This window comes from Zalophus californianus, chromosome 7 (assembly GCF_009762305.2).
Source record: "Zalophus californianus isolate mZalCal1 chromosome 7, mZalCal1.pri.v2, whole genome shotgun sequence".
NCBI lineage: Eukaryota > Metazoa > Chordata > Mammalia > Carnivora > Otariidae > Zalophus > Zalophus californianus.
In genome coordinates this window covers 128,200,199-128,218,522 of record NC_045601.1, presented here as the reverse complement: position 1 = coordinate 128,218,522, position 18,324 = coordinate 128,200,199, and the positions used below count along the sequence as shown (strand labels likewise).

At 36.1% G+C, this 18,324-nt stretch overlaps 2 pseudogenes; one reads left to right on the top strand and one right to left on the bottom strand.

Moving 5' to 3' along the window:
- The window catches only part of LOC113928073, a 134,917-nt pseudogene that overhangs the window by 21,564 nt on the left and 95,029 nt on the right, over positions 1 to 18,324 (bottom strand).
- On the top strand, positions 17,047 to 17,832 carry LOC113928072 (annotated as a pseudogene).

The window sequence follows — 18,324 nt, the reverse complement described above, 5'->3', positions numbered from 1 at the left end:
ATGAGCTGTCTTGCCCTCTGGCTTCTGCTTGAGTGCAACTGCTAGCGACCTGGCAGGAGATTAGAGGGAGAAAGAAGAGTGGGAACAGAGTATTTATAATCCTCTAACTCCCTTTCTATGGGAGCAACACTTTGAGTTGCTGGTTCTCCCCATAAAGATCATGGCTCCTCACAAGGTGGTGACTCCACAAGACTCTCCTTCCAGGTAATTCCCCTTTTCAGGCCTATGGGTGGAAATAGGCTCTGGGTGACTAGTGTTGGGATACCTCTCCTTGATAGTTCTCCTATATCCCACCTACATCTTCACAAATGACCCCTTTATTAAATACTCCTTGAATTATTCTTTAAAATGAATTATCTATTTCCCACTGGGACACTGACTGATACATTATTCTAGCCTATATCATTTGGTTTTGTTTTTCTGTAATGAAACATCACATCGTTAACATGGCATTCTTCCTGAACCACTGTGGTTTTCACTACATTCAACAGTGCCAAAATCAAGGAAGAGGCTGGGAGATCTAAATTCCACTGTCATCTCAACATTATTTACACAATGGAACTCTTTCCCAAGACAATGATGTTTTTATGTCTGAAAGAGCAATAGTACCATCCAAATTACATATCTGTTTCTCCACTGACCAATCCCATACTATTTTTTAAATGCAGTACTGATTCCTTAGTACTTTAGGGAAGTTTTCTAATGTAAGATCTTTGATATCATTTCTTCTTCCTCACCTTACCTCCCTCAACTCTACTCTGGGGTTGAGTCTGGTTTTGCTTAATGTGTTGAAAGGACAATCTCCCTAAAAATAACATTTGTTGAGAACTGATTAATAACTCTAAATACTGGATCTTTGTAGGAGGTAAGGACTGACATGTTTCAAGTATGTTATAAATCAATTCATTAAGTCAAGGTAAGAGGTGAACAGATTATTTAACTACTTGGAACCAGGGAAAACTTGTTTAATCCCACACTTATAAGTGTTCAACAGCATCACCTAAGGAAAATTATAAAAGGATCTCAGATATATGCATTACAGTTTTAAAAAAGAAAGAGAAACTAGTAAACTTGAGATTATCATCTATGGAATATGTTCAAAAGCACCATTTAACAAGCCTGTATTTAAAATAATTTTGCCATTACAGGTAATTTATATTTTATGTAAATTAGACTTACCAAACCATCTTATAGAATCCCAGTCCACATTTGTTAGAGACAAATAGACATTTTCTCCTACTGAAAATTACCATTTTGTTTTTCCCTCTTGAGCATTGCTTCTTTATCCTTGAATCTTAATATTTATGCAGTGTTCCACAATTTAAGATCCTTTTCACATACAGTGGTAGTTCATCTAACAGTCCTTTGAGAATCTGACAACAATAATGAGCACTCTGTCTAGGGTTATGTACATGGGCCTACATACATGTACTACTACATTACAATTGTGGAACATTCACTGATTTCCTAAAATCTATCCAATGGTGAATAACTCCTGTTATTTATAGGTTAATCCTCACAACACTTCTATGAGGTAGGTTGCGTTATTCCCATTTTTCAATTGAGAAAATTAAGCCACAAAGAAGTCAAATCATTTGTCCAAGTGAGGCTGCAGAATGTGGTGTTAAACTCAAACCTAGCACCACGTCCGGTTCATTACCCTTGGTCCAATGACTACCTCCTACTTCTGTTAGTGTGGATCATCACCTATATTCCACTATAAAGTATTTTATGTTAATAGGGTAGAATCAATATTTATTGAATTAGAATGCCAGGATATCTAAAGTTTTCTGAATAAATGAGACAATTAAAATCCCATCTGATCTTTAAATCATAGCTCCATTTTGATTCTAGATGCAGTTAAATCTCTGCTCTATAAAATTTATTCATTCAGAAGCATTTCCTGTTTATCCCACGGTGTTGTACAAAGTTAAAAGCAAATACCTGTGCCCCAAACATAGATGTGGCTCATTATTTCAACAATTTTTCCTTTCCTCTGTTTCCCTCTCAGCATTCATACCCAACCTACGACCTTGGACTTTGGGCCCACTCTCTTGATCTGTTGATATCCAAGTCTTGGTGTGGGGAAGAGAATAACAAAGACACTTGAGTATTCATAAGACCTGGTTCTAATGAATTTTGCCACTGAGCAAGTGAATACCTTAAGTAAATCACTTATATTCTCTGAGTAACAATTTCCTCATCTGGAAATGAGGATGATATGATCCACATCTATGTCTTAGGGTTATAGAGAGTATCCAACCAGATATATTACCTAGAAAAGTGCTTCAGAAATGTTTAAAGCAACATACACATTTAGGTTGCTGTAATTAGAGTCAGCAAAGATGCCCCCATCAGCAAAACCCGCATTAAATTTTTTTAAAGTAAGAACAGTGAGATTACACATCCACGGAATTGCTCACTGCAAATGTCCAGTCATCACCGTTATGTCCCACATGTTAGTGCTGCTTTATTACATGATACTGACCACATTGAGCTGACTCATCCAGTCAACTCTACAGAAGAGCTGATGGTTGAACATAAACCAACAGATTAGTCCCTTAATAAACTCAGTGACTTTGCATGGTGCAGTGATTTAACTAGTGAAATTGTATGGTGGATTTACTGTCTGGTATTAAATTACTACTGTATTATAAAGAACACCAACCTAATGATCTTTAAAAAGTAACCTTGAGTAACCTCTTTAAGTAAAGAAGGGTCAATTATTTCTCAATATATGTGGGATTTTTAAAGACATTGTTGTATAACTTGTTTGGTAGATTTTCCAGAATTCTTTAAGGTGGTTGGTCTTATTTTATCAACTTTCTTGCATTCTAATGGTTGAGTGAACAACTCTGCGGTTTATCTTTCAACACACGGATTAAGACCTTCTGTAAATGAAGTCAATAGAATTGTTATCACTGGAGTACAAAACGTGCAAGGCAAATATAAATTATAAGCAAAAATCAAATGGAGTCAGAGAAGACCTGTCAGCAACTGTTCAGGATTGTAAAATCCAGCTGGGGAAACTGGCTCAGAAAAAAAGCTGACAAAATAATGAAATTCCTAGTATTTTAAAGATCTTTTTAAAGAAGAAATTAAGCTCAAATGCAGTTCCTCAGAAAGGCCAGTTTTATGATGACTTGATGCCTAACCTATGACTCTAAAACAAACAACAACTGCAGTCATTTCAGTGACTTTTTAAAACATTTCATGGTCAGGTTCTCTTAGGTTGCAAATCTGCAGCAATTAAAATGTCTATGAATAAAAAAGCTGAGGATAATAATCTCAGGCCTCAAACATGTGTATACATAGAAAAATTTTTTACTTTATATTTTCTTTAACAACTAATTTCTATCCTCTGAACCCCCAGTCAGTCCCATGGTCAAATTCAGGATTAATCAGTCAGTGCAGTATTTTCCCCATCTATGACTAGCCTGAAGGTTTTCTCTACTCATTCATTATCCCAAGGGTGGCACTTCAGTTTCAGGGGATCTAATTAGTACCTGAGCATCAGTGAGAATTGGAGGATATCTGACTGTCAACCATCACTTTCTCACCAAGATCAGATGTTAAGACATTGACACCTTTTCTTCTTTCTCACCATTAGTATCTAAGCATATTGCAATGTGCCCAGTCCCACCAGGTTTAGATCATTTCTCCATACAAGTCATTTTGCATCCTCAAAGTCTCTGCTCTGAGGCTCTTTAAGGTCAACCAGCTCTCTCTCCTCTACGTGTGTCCCTCTAAGGTGGGAGCAAAGAAAAAGAACGTCATGTAGAATATAATATGTTGGTATATAGGGTTTAGAAATGACTTTTACTCTAAAGGTGCTTGCAATCCAAAGAAAGCATTACCTTAATATTTTTCTGTTTTTCTCATGGTGGCCACATCAAGGTTTGAGTATGGGCTTTGGATTCAGATGGCCTGGATCAAACCCAAGCTCTACCTTGTGGAAGAGTTTCTATTCTTATTTTGGATACCTCATTGATACAACAAATCAAACAATAGCTCCCTCATGGGGTTGTTACACAGACTAAAGGATAACAGATATAAAAATAATTAAAACATTGTCTGGTATATAAATATCTCTAAACAAATGATTATCATCATCATTACATCTCCTTCTCTCCATTTCCTCCTTCACCTTCTGCCACTCATAGAAATGTGTCCATGTTAATGGCTCCAGTGAAAAAAACAGGAGAGCTGACATTGAATTAAATAAGTGGGACACCACATTGGTCAGGAGAAGATATTTTTCACATGATCCCATGTGTTGCTCCCAATCCTGTCACATTAGCCTATGGGTGTGCTGCATTCCTTACTGTTCTGCAAAAAATTTTCTCCAAATGCCTAAAAGATATTCTTTCAATGAGGACACACAGGGCTAATACTTGGATCCAGTCATTAAAACCTATTTAATTTCATAACCACAAGCCAGGGTTGGATACTTTAAGTAAGAAAGGAGATCAGCATGAATTCTGTCAGCTTTCATCTGTTTCCTTTCTGCAAATATCCAATTCTAAATCCAAAGAACTAGTTCTTCCCAAGTATTATAATGAAAAAGCTCCAAAGATTATATCAATCCAGAATCACCTCATGGATAACTAGCCCAGTAACTTAATTACAGGATTCTTTGTTGCCCTTTTTTTATTGTGGGTAAGAGTTCTTGATGCAATATTTTTGGTTAATTGAAGATTTTCTTTAAAACTATGCAAGACAGCCAGCAAATAGTGCATTTATGTATGTAATAGAAATGGTTGTAATATATCATTAAGGCACTCCAGGGCATGTTTTATTGGTTCATTAATACAGTACATGCCTTAGGTGTATTCAACCACTCGGGGCCTATATTAATGGACCAATAAAATATACCCGGGAGTGCCTTAATACCACCCTAATATGGCTAAGTTTAAATTAATTTTTTTCAGGCTTATCTTTTTAAAAATCATTTTTCCCTACTTGGGAAGATAGATTCCTTTACAGGGGGACAAATTTCATGGTGACAGAATAAGAAGCAGGATAATAAAAATCTTTTTGTTCCATCAATTTTCTAAAATGTTTCATCCTTTCACAGAGTTCCATTTCTAATCTTTTATATTCTACTTCCAGTATCTTCCCCCATCTTCCATGGAAATCAATAATCTTGTGGCTAGGAGCAGGAAAATAAGAACTATTTATACTTGGAAGTAACAGATCAATGCACTAGCAAATGTCATGTCTAGCTATAAAAGCCAATCACCTTTCAATATTCTACCTGATCAGAACAAATGCTTACCCTGATTTAAGGACAAGCTTTTCATCTAGCTCCTATCACCTTGTGTAATCAAGAAATCAGGCTTCCCTCCATAAAGGAAAATGTTCTTTCCAAATCACCCACATGATACATCTCTTTCAGCTTTACAGAAGTACGAGAATTCCACTTTGGTCCACTGAAGAATCTTCTTGATAACAGAAATTTGGTGAAGAAAGAAAAAGGCATTGAACCAGTTGAATTAAAATCTTAATTTTAATCATCTACTTGTTCTGATACTGATCTGAAAGCTTCAGTTCCTCCTCAGCAAAATGTGCATAGTAATGTCTATTTCCTACAAATAGCGTGAATGTTAAATGAGATAATTCCTGTAAAATATCCGGTATCATGCCTGGCACATAGGAACCACTGGAGAAGTGGTAGTTTCTGTTATTAACCTCTGAAATGCTAGTGAAAAGATCAAGGTGAATGCAACAGTTGAACAATGTGAACTTCTGAAGAAATTTTGACAAACAGAGCATCCAGTATATGAAAAGCAGATCTCCCTCATTCCTTCCTTTTTTCTTCTTTTTCCTATTACCAGTGAGGCACATGTTCTTTAAAGAATACCTAAGAAACAAATCGAATGTGATCCAAGACTTCCAAATGTCATACATAAGTCCTACTATGTGGGGGTGGGAGATGGAAAGTCATTTCTGTCTTCAAAGAGATTATCTTTTAATTGGATCAGCCAGATAATATGGAAGAATATAAACAACAATGCAAGATGGATTGTACATGCCACCTAAGTTTTAATTTCAATTTTAGATATAGTGGGAGAAAGCTCTGGAAACAAGACTGATCAGAAAAAGAGTCAGCTGGGCAGTAGCATCTCTACAGGACAATTTGCTTAATGAAGAAGGAAGTACATAGTGAAACTGACCACGATGAGTTCAGAAGGGAAAAGTGGAAGCATTCCACACTGGGGAATGGGACAAAGGGTGGTGTAACCACACCAGCGAGTTTTTGATGAACAACATTTGGGTGAGAGTGCCCTTGTGGGGCACTAGTGGGAGATATGACAGGGCTGGACCATGGAGGACTCTGCCTTTCAGGTGATGGAAAACCGATATAGGGGTTTTGATCAGGAAAAAAATAAAAGCAGTATTTTTAACAATATGTTAGTTACTGTGCTGTCTATGAACTGGAGTAGAGAGAGATGATATCAGAGAGACCAGCTGAGAGAATAGTATTCTATTCCATGGTTGAAGTTCAGAGGGACCTGAATAAGGAACTGAAAGGAAAACTGAAGGATAATTGTGAACGCTAAATTTTTTGTGATAAGCATTTGATTGTGGTATGCAAGAAAAAGAGTAAAAAAATAACCAAGAGGCTGACGAAATGGAAGGATTAAATAACTCTTTGCTCCATTTGATTTGCTTATATTCAATTTGCTTTGCTTAGAAATAGTTTTCCCAGATCTCATTCTATGAGCCTCACATGGTCCTGAGTACGAATAAAACAGGATGAGACAGAATGAAGTCATTGTCATTATTAGGAAATAGAGTTAAAAAGTACAGCCCCCAACAAAGGTGGGTCAGTTGGATAATAAATTTTATGTCTAAAGAAAAACACACTTCATCGATTGTCACAGCACAGTATGGGAAAACTTGAACACACTATTGAAATGTTTCAAGGCATCATGTCACGCTCCTTCGTTTTGCCAAAATGGTTCCCTTCCTCTGAATACTGTCTTCTCCTTTCAACTTACCTAAATAATATTTACTCTTGAGGCCCATTTTATCCAAGAAATTTTCCCTAACTATTCAAACACACATTGAGCCCTCCCTCCCTTCTTGAACTCTTAGAGCCTTTGATGAATTAGCCACTTAATTTAGCACTTAATTATGTATGTCTGCAGCACACAAGTCTATGTCACTCTCAAGGTGATTGTGTTATAAAATACGGTATCCCCACTTATTAATTCAAGTAAAATATTAATTTGTTAGTTCTAAGTTACAGGCAACTGTAAGCATTGACCATAAATGTCATGGAGATAGGAAAGGTGTCTTTTATATTTTATTTTTTTATTTTATTTTATTTTATTTTATATTTTCCCCAAATTGCATGAAAAGAATTAATCATAAATAGCTGATGGTTTATTGGGAAATTTACACAACTCTTTGAACAGTTTAAGAAAATATATACCTAATTTGTTCAAATATCTGCCCCAACTCAAAGATGACAAGGCCAGGACTGTCATATTGATGGTTCCCAGGTATGTGCCCTCCAAACAGCCATAGTGGAGTGAGCTGAGGTATGAGGGTAAGGAAGCTCTGCCCATCTGAGGTTGACAGGGTAAGAAAACCCAGAACGTCAAGAGAAGCCAAAATCCATTAAGGAGAGCAATGAGTAAAAGCTAGAGAGAACAAAATCTGAATGTGGAAGCCAAAGAGCCGGAGGCAGATCAAAGCTGGGGTATATTGCCAAGAGTCAGAGCTGGAATTAGTGAGAAACACTGTGATAGCATATCAGTCCTGGTGTTGAAAATTTCAAGCAATTGCTTAAAAATAGCTTGGAGCGTCTGAGGCTAGACTTAATCATATTGCATAAAGGATATTTTTCTAATTTTTCTTGACACTTTTAAAATCTGTTTTTGAATTTCTTTGCATTATCCTTTGTATTTTTGGATACAGCCTCAAAGATAGTTAATTGTTAATTTCAATAATTTGTGCCAAATTCATATTTTTAGTATTTGGAGTTTCCATATGTGTCTTATGTATAAGTTAAAATCTTTCACTACCTACACAAATGTAAAAAAAAAAAAAAAACTACATGTCACTACAAACTTTGGAGCTGACAACATATTTTAGTGATCATTGCCCATGATTCATTCTTAACTGAAAACAATCAGATAGGAGGTTGGAAATTTTATAGATTTCCAGGCACGTGGCTCAAATTTAATTATCAAATAAGAATCTCCAAGTAAATTCCAGTTTTGCAAATAGCTATTCAAAACTATCTCATAGAACCTGAAAATTTCCCCCAATCATCTCTATAACTTAGGCTCAAAAAGTGTATTTGCCACAGATGGTCTTTTATACTACCATGGAAATAGTTGTTCCAGTCTTTCTGGAAGGCAATTTGGCAATTCATATTAAAAGCTTGCAAATGTCCTTATCCTTTGACAGAGAAATCCTGTTGAGCTGTTTGCGAATTTTTCCCAAAGAAACAGTTACGAATGTGTACAAATATGTCTCCACAATAATGGTCATCACATCAGTATTAATAGCTAAAACAACAAAAAAACTCAAAGGTATAAAGTAGTAGGAGTGTGGTTAAGTAAACTATGGAAAAGTCCATATAATGAAACTAATTATTATAAACAAAACTGTTGTGGAAGGACATTTAATAAATATAGATGATAGATTACAAAAAGTAGTGAGATGAGCAAGTTACAAACAGTACCTAATGTCTGATCCTCTAAAAAATAATGAAAGAGAAAGAGCAGGAGAGAACAAGTTGACTCAAACTATTGATATTTTTTTCTCTCTCATTGTTTTTAGAAGACAGTCGCGTTCATTCATATGATGTAAAAGGTGCCACGTGATCGGAGTCTGACCCACTGTTCCAACTCTGTCTGTGTCACTTTCCCTTTTGCTCACCACTCTCCAGGCATTTGGGCCTCTGGGAACAAGCCAATGGCCTTCCAGCCTCAGGGCCTGGCCACCTGCATGTCCCTCCATCTAGAATGCTCTTCCTCCATTCATCACTCCCATCCTCTTATTCTGGCTCTGCCCAGACTTCGGATGAAAACACATCCTCACGGCACACCACCCCTCCCCATAGTTTAGAATAGCTCCCCATTTTACGCATCCTAGGAGAATCTTGGACTCTGTTTTCATAGCACTGGAATCTGTTGCAATCATATAGTCCTTTTTGTGACTACCTATTTAATATCTGTCATCTCTAATATTCCACAAACTCCATAAAGGCACAAAATATGTATTGTACATATCAGGCACTCAAGTTGTTATGGAATGTATGATAAATGGATGGAATTATGGATATTATTTACTTTCTTTTCTGTCATTTTAAATTTCTATAGCAAGCACGTATAACTTCTGTAATAAAAAAAAAAAAAACCCTAAAAGGCTAATTATAAAAAAGTCTATATGAAATGTTCTAAAATTAAAGAATATCAGGTTTGGAAATGTAATTGAGCAAATTCCCAATTTGCTCACTAATATAGACTAGACTGTGACTTTAATATCAGAATTTTACATATTGAAAACTTGTCACATATTTTAAACTTGAATTTGACTTCATATTTTTCCCTGCAATCATTAGAAACTCCTCAGAGTAAAAACCTAAATACCAAGCAGGAAGTCTCTGTGTGGATGGTGAAAGGAATTTTTGCCTTAAGTTAACAAGCTACTTCTCAGATAATAAGTACTAAAATAGGAATTTCGTGGGTCAGATAAAAAGAAGAGATAGCTCTTAAATTGTGGAATGGTTCAATGGTATGTGTGAACTGATAATATCTTTCCTTACTCTCCTTTCAGCCTTGACCTATGTAACAAAGAATTTGGTCTACACCATTCCGCCAATCTGAACATGAATTGCCAGCCTACTCCATCATCCAGTCTTAGTTCATGATTCTTTTTTGATGAGAACAGATCCTTATGTTTGTACTTGTTTTAGTCTAGTTTTCTCCCCTTTACGTTGCTTCTTTGTTTTTAAGCACATAAAATGTATTTCAACACTTAACGCAAGAAGTATAATCAAGGGCTACAAAATGTTCCAGCTAAGTTTCTCTTTTGAAGTGATAACCAAGCCTTGCTACACACGCGGACTGCCTGGTAGCTTAATGGTATGTTATAAAAACCCTTTCAACATTAAACAGGAAAGTATTTTACTTTAAAATACAAAATTAATTTCCTGCCACGATCTCATTGCCAAAATGATTTCTTGCGATGTTGAGGGTTTGTAAGTTAAGTCTCAACCTAAAAATTGAAAGTTAAGTGCTATGTTCCTAATTAAGGCTTGAGTTATTATTTTTACATGAGAAAAAAACAACAAATAAAGGACTTCCTCTTCAAGTGATCTGAATTGTTCAATATGTGTGTAAGATTCTTGATAATATTTTAAGTTCATTATTATTAACCTGGCAGAAAACGCTGTTTCATAATCAAAGACAATTTTAATAAAATCACATGTAACTGCATTATTATAAATGCCTCATTTCAACTTTCTTCTAAGCTATCCAAATTCAGTGTTTCTGGTGTAGCCACTTGAGTTCACATTAGATTTATCTCACCCTATAAAAGCACAATTCATTAAATAGACTAGTCTATTTAAACTAAGGCAATTTTATCACAGTCAATTCAATTATTTAACACTGCTTTTTTAACTCACTACTTAAAGCTTTCTTTTGACAAGTATTCCTTTAAATAAATGAGTTGTAATTTAAAGAATGAAAAAAGATCAAGTTCCCTTCCAATATATGCAATTAGCCTATAGGGAGATTTTTTCTGATACAAAACTAAGTTTTCTTTGAAAGTTAGGCTGAATTTCAAGCAACAGAAGCCACTGAGGTTATTTTTTCAGCAGAAATAAACAAAAAGGAGCTTCTTATGTGCAGGTAACTTTCCTTTTTTGTGTTGTTTGAATTTCACTTAGGGAGGTGACTTCTTGGCCAATCCTACGTAATTAAAGAATCAGTTTGATCATCTGAATAATTTATCCCAAAAATAATATAACCTGGAATATGTAGTATTGACTTTCTTATCCTACTAAATGGATAATCTGGTTAGTGACTTTATAAAGTAGTAATAAATAGCAGAATGAAAGTTTAATAACTACCTACTCTGGTGCTAACGAAAGCAACTTAAGCCTGTGTGCCAAGTTCTTTTCAAAAGTTTTCCCACAAGATTTTTTGTTTGTTTGTTTAAAATTATTAGGAGATTGAAATTTGATTTTAGATTACAGATGTGAACTGCAGATCACATGAACTGAATAAGGAACGTTGCCATTATTGAAGATAAAGGAAGGTAGATGTATTTAGGGCACAGTGTATTTATCCCACAGTGTTTTCATAAAGGCAATGCCGTTAATTTGTCCTGCGAGCTGTCCTCAAAAAATAAGGTGAAAACGAACATGTCACATGTTGTCTGTCAGTGTCCAAGAGGATTACTATGATTTTAATAGGTAATGCATGAGATGACTCTCATGACTTAGGTTTCAAGTAGCATTGCTCCTAAATGGAAATCCTCAAAATATATTATTGTTACCAAAATATTTCAGGTAAAGGGAATTTTTGGAACTTGCCTCTCATGCTTTATCTCCTTTCTTTTTTGATTAAGAAATAGATTTGGAGGCACCTGGGTGGCTCAGTCAGTTAAGCGGCCGACTTAATTTAGGCTCAGGTCATAATCTCAGGGTCGTGAAATCGAGCCCCATCTCAGCCTCTGCATTGAGCATGGAGCCTGCTTAAGATTTTCTCTCTCTAATGGGGTGGCTCAGTCGGTTAAGTGTCTGCCTTCTGCTCAGGTCATGATCCCAGAGTCCTGGGATCGAGTACCACGTTGGGCTCCTTGCTCAGTGGGGAGTCTGCTTCTCCCTCTCCCTTTGCCTCTGCCCCTTCTTCTTCTCTTTCTCTCTCTCAAATAAATAAATAAAATCTTTATATAAAAAATATTCTCTCTCTCTCCCTCTCCCTCTGCCCCTCCCCCTGCTCATGCTCTCTCAAAAGAAAGAAAGAAAGAAAGAAAGAAAGGAAGAAAGAAAGGAAGAAAGAAAGAAAGAAAGAAAAAAAAAGAAAGAAAGAAAGAAAGAAAGAGAAAAAGAAAGAAAAGAAAAAAGAAAAATATATTTGGATGACTTTCATTTTTCTGATATAACCATTCACCATATGTTAATAAACAACCCATGGATCAAATTACTTCCTTTAGTATAGGTAAGTGAATTAATAACTTTTATCAAAAAGAATTGAATAATCATCCAGAATGAGATCTTTCATTGTATTGAAATCACCTAGAAATTAAATGCTGGGATAAACCAAAATCATTCGCCTAATACAAGGAAAAATATTTCTAAATTTAAGGATAGCTATGTACGCCCCTTAGACTTACTTTATACCTTCTATATCCAAAAAAATGAAATACATAATTTTCAACAAAGCATTACAATACTTTCATAGGATGTGTCAATTTTAGCCAGCCATAGGTGATAAAACCTAAGAGCCAAATTGGATATCATCTAGAATGCTTCATTTTGATGTTAATTCATGTGGATTAATTACCTAATTTAAGAGTACAGGAGTAAGCCAAGCTATACCTGGAAGGAAATGAAAGAAGAGTCTAAACAAAAGTTTCAAAACAAAATACAGTTGTAGTGCGTGTGTTTATTTTAGAGACTTATTTGATCCCTGCCTTTCACTTCCCCCAGTTAGAGGTGCCTAGTAACAGAGTCAGGTCTGTCTCTGCCCTAAACAGCCCTTATATGCATCACCACTGACAGACAGTGGCCATAGTGAGGACACCCAAGTTCGTGGTAGGATCCTGGTAGGTGACAAAGCTGATACATAGATCAAGCAGCGGAGTCAACAGGCATGAAATGTGCCTCCACTACATGCAACTGAATTCTTTGTCCTCAAGTCTATCAAAAAGCACAAGGTTGCATCTCTTTGAGCAACCTCCAAATTCCATTTCTACAGCATTACCTCCCATTGTCAATTGATAAGATTTTCTTCTGTAATTAAATTCCTTCAGTAGCATTCATTTGACACGTGGGATTTGTGGTTGTTATTGCCATCTACTTCATGTCAGGCTGAAGATCTATCATCAGTTCCCACTAAGTGTTGGGAGTCTTAGGATGAAAGAGGTTGGATCGAGATTAAGGGGATTTGGGCAGACAATAGAGACATTCCTATGCATCCAGAGAAGATACATAAGCCAGCATTTGCCTGCACAACTCTGCCTTACGTCGTCAAGGAGGAACAAGAGGGACAACACATTCCCATTCTCGAGAACTTGCCTACCATTGTGGGTTCTTTTCCTTTTAACTGTTCTCACATTTTCTTTATCGTTTTCTGTGCTTCTAAAATTTATAAAGAGAAAAATAGTGTATTTGATGGATTCAATCTTGTAAGACATATTGAACCCCTCTCATCATCTAAAAATTAAAAACAGGAACAATAGTACTTAATTAAATTTCCTTTAATATCCGAATCTCATCTTCTCCTCACCATTATTCATCTTTCCTTTTTTGTTGTTTTCACCAAAAAAAGAGTTTTATAGCCATAAATTAAATTTCTACTAGAATTTTAAGGATTTTAGATAGTTTATTGACTAGCCATAACTGTGTCAATAGATAATTCTTTAAAAAGAGTTCCATGGCCAAGTCACTTTGGAGATAATACATAAACTGCCTAATTCTGGAGATCATATATAAGGAGTCTTAAGAAATCTCAGAGGAAAAAATCCTACTAACTTCATTTATCTCAATTTTCCCATGTTTATTTTACCACATTTTTATTACAGAATACTAACAACTCGCAGAACTGGTATCCGGAACAATGCAGTTTAGGAGACACTAGACTATGTCACATTTTATACACCAGGAAACAGAGGCTCAGGGGATCTTCACTACCTCACCCATGGACACCCATCCATTTAGTAGCAAAACTCCCACTGAAATCCCAGGCTCCTGAATCCCAGTTAAGTGGTTTTTTTCTCACTAGGAAACATGCACATTTCTACCAAAAATAGATGCAGTTGCTTCTTCTGATATTGTTAGATGTAAATTGTCAAATGGATCTGTAAATCATTTACTACCAGAACATAATCAATACCAACTGAAAGCTAAAGATTGTGAAGAACTGTGAACTACAGCATTGAACAAAAACAGCCCTTATATGCAGAAAAGTTTTTGGAACATACTTCGTATTTCAAATATGGCAGTAATGTCTACTTTAATTATAAATTAATAGGACATATGTAAATTTGCATTTTATAAGTGAGATTTCTCAATAGTATATTTTATTAAACCTTGTAAACTATCTTGAAATGCCTAGTATTTATGATGTAATAAATGTAAATTATAACTTACAGAAACAGGATTGTAAGTATATATTAGGGCCTTGGTCTTTGTTCAGGTTTATATCTCAAGAGTTAAACAAAGCTCAGAGATGGAAAGGCTAAGAATGAAGATGTATAGCACAGGACCCAAGAAAAATTTCCCATTTAGACTAGAGATAGCTCTACCAGCTGATATAAATAAGGGTGATCTTTTCAAAGGAGAAACATCCCTTATTCATTCACTCAATGAACGTTAGGTGAACACCTATAATGGCAAGTCACCCTGGCAATGACACTAGGAATAGAAATTGGGAGGGAGACACAGTTGCTGCCCTTGGGAGCTTAAGTTCTAAGAAGGGAGGCAGACAGTAAGTAATTGCACAGGTAATTACAGTTATGATAGTTGCTACAAAGTGGTTCAGGATCGGGTGGAGTGGGTATGAATATTACTGTGAGATCAGACCGACCACGAGATTGGAGAAGTCTCTTTAGACAACTTTAGACAACAATTTGATATGGATCCTGAGGCTGATAGGAATTCATCGGAAAAGGAAGGAAAAGGCATTCAAGGCAGAATTGTTGGGTCCTTTACAGGAAAGCTGGCTGAAGAGTAGAGAGCTAAGCTCTGCTCCCCAAAACCTGGTAAAGAGTCAAGGGTCTGATATGAAGGTGTGACCAGCTTAAAGAAACAGATTAAAAATCACAGCCCTGTAAATGAGCAAAAGGATAATTAAATGGGCCCAGAGTTATGCAGCTACAGTTTGAGATTGGAGGGTGCAGGGGTGAGGGTGGCAGTGAGGGGAATAAGCTGCCTACGGTCCTTCAGAAAAATAGTGCTTTCTGTGAGCTTTCCAAGATTCTGGGGTATAGTGGCTGGCTTTGACCTCTCAATCTTTGTAGCCTGAATATTTATCTTCCCAGAGCTCCTCATTCTGTTCATGCTTCCTGTGTACTTCTGGAGTTTAACCAACCACATCCACAGAAATACATCCCACTGATCTGTCCATGTGAACATACTTCGGAGGATGGAGAATGTATCTCTACTTCTATTGAAAACAGATGAGCCTCCATTCTGTCTCTGAACTCTACTACTTTAAGATATTCAATTAACAAAACACCTTATGAAAATACCCTCAAAATTCCTGGATGTTATTAAGATTATGGAGACAATGAAAACTGTTTTGAAACATTTTGAAAGAAACATGATAAGATCTTACTATCTGTTAAAGCACTAAGTACCTTTTTTCCCCCTCTCCTATGAAATATGGGTAGAGATATGACTCTCAAACTACTTATGTTTTCAAAATGTAGGCAAGCTCAATATGAAAGTATGGGAAATTATATCCCAGTTTCTAATCTAAAATTTTTTCTATAAAAAAATATTAGAAAATTGGTTATCGATTCATCTCTTATTAACAAATAAGTCTACTACATTTTTGCAATTATATGAGGCTCATAATTAAACATACATCCCAGTAAAAGACTTTTATCTGGAGACAAGGGTTATTCTTTATAGCAGTTTTCCGTTCTCTGAGATTCCTTGAACAATCTGTCAAGAAAAGAATAGTATACTTTTTTTTATAAGTCAGCCTTCATATGATTCCAAGTATCATGGTTCTAAATGACTTTACACCCAAGGTGTTTTATTAACTGGTTGGTGAATTAAATAGATGTGAACCCCAGCAGATATTATCTGCAGGTTTAGTTAATGATTAGCATTTCAAAAAATTGTACGCTATCTCTGGATGGTATTTGGAGATTATGAATAAGAGGGGCTGTTTTTGTATATTTGCTTGTTTTAATTTGAGGATTTTTAAAGAGTAGAGAAACTATGGAAAAGCAAGCGTTGGATGTATGGTCCCAAAGGTAGTATTTACTATTGTTCCCTGGAACATGGTGGTTCTTCTAAGAAGATGATTGCACAAGGTGCTAGTTTAAATTTTGCACATAACTGACAAAATACAACTACAGACAGTTTCAAATAATTCTTTTCCCAAAGAGGTGTTTGTTATTTAGAATCCAAAATGCATATTTCCAGAAAAGACACAGGACAGTATCTGCCATGTTTACGTTATCATGCCAAGTCTATTTAGCTCATGATACAAATAAAACTTCATATTTCTTGTGGGTTGGAGTTTTGTGAGGATTATGCTAGATAATAGAGGCATCTGAGTGGCTCAGTCGGTTAAGCTTCTGACTCTTGATCTCAGCTCAGGTCTTGATCTCAGGGTGGTGGGTTCAAGCCCCGGGTTATCTCCACCCTGGGCATGGAGCCTACTTAAAAAAAAAAAAAAAAAAAAGATTATATAAGATAAAAAGCATGTAGTGAAGTTTTGAGTATATGGTCTAAATGTCATTCCTTTTTATGGAATCTAGGGGTTCAAATGATGTTTGTTTCACTTCTCTATCCCTTGTTATTTAATAGGTTAGTTTGAATTCAAAGGTCTAGGAGCATTTGTAGGAAGTGGGGAATATTAACAAAGGAAAAAGGAGGGGAAAATCCACTTTCTCATATCCCAAAGCTCCATCTGTAGAAAATACATTCAATATTCTCCTCCTTTCTGGTCAGATCTTCTCAAAATAACAATCTATCTAATGTTGCTTCCAAACATCCGGCTCACTGGTACACCAGGGATTGGAAAAACCACGCGAGGCAAAGAACTTGCATCAAGATCAGGACTGAAATACATTAATGTGGGTGATTTAGCTCGAGAAGTCTGATCAACAGATATCATGGAGTCTGGCAAGATGGCTTCTCCCAAGAGCATGCCAAAAGATGTCCAGATGATGGCACAAATCCTGAAGGATATGGGGATTACAGAATATGAGCCAAGAGTTATAAATCAGATGTTGGAGTTTGCCTTCCGATATGTGACCACAATTCTAGGTGATGTAAAAATCTATTCCAGCCATGCTAAGAAAGCCACTGTTGATGCAGATGATGTGCGACTGGCCATCCAGTGTCGTGCTGATCAGTCTTTTACTTCTCCTCCCCCAAGAGATTTTTTATTAGATATTGTAAGGCAAAGAAATCAAATTCCTTTGCCATTAATCAAGCCATATTCAGGCCCCAGGTTTGCCACCTGATAGATACTGCTTGACTACTCCAAACTATAGACTTAAGTCTTTACAAAAAAGGCATCTACTTCTGCGGAAAGAATAACAGTTCCATGGTTAAGTGTTGGTTCAGTTACTAGCAGACCAAGTACTCCTACACTTGGCACACCAACCCCACAAGCCATGTGTGTGTCAACTAAAGTAGGGACTCCAATGTCCCTCACAGGGCAAAGGTTTACGGTACAGATACCCACATCACAGTCCCCAACTGTGAAAGCATCAATTCCTGCAACATCTGCAGTTCAGAATGTTCTGATTAATCCATCATTAATTGGGTCTAAAAACATTCTTATTACCACTAACATGGTGTCATCACAAAATACTGCCAATGAATCATCAAATGCATTGAAAAGAAAACGAGAAGATGATGATGATGACGATGATGACTATGATAATTTGTAATCGAGCCTTGATGCTTGTAACATGTATACTTGGTCTTGAAACCATTGTACTGAGATTAAACATGTATGCTGGGTATTTTCAAGTTGTGTTGTAGAAAACTTAAATGGCATTTAATGAGTAAATATGGTTATCCTTTCCACTTGAAAAAACAAAAAACAAAAAACAACCTATCCAGGCCTGCCCTGATCTCCAATTTACCAAGCCCTGCCCTCCAGCACCCAGCTCAGCACCGCTAATCCCGCCCGCCTAGGTATTTGAAATGAAATCATACTAATATATGGACATAATTTTAAGGAAGTTTAAAATACTGAAGTGTACACTAATTTAAAAATAGGAACTGCTTGAAAGCATAATTGTGTTTCTGAGTTGTTGTAATTTCTAATTTGCGCCAATTTTAAAGAAAATGTTAGAACATAGTAGGATAGGGGAATGATATATGACATAAAAAAAATCTATCACAAAGGTCCTGCCAAGAAGTCTAGCCCAGGGGTC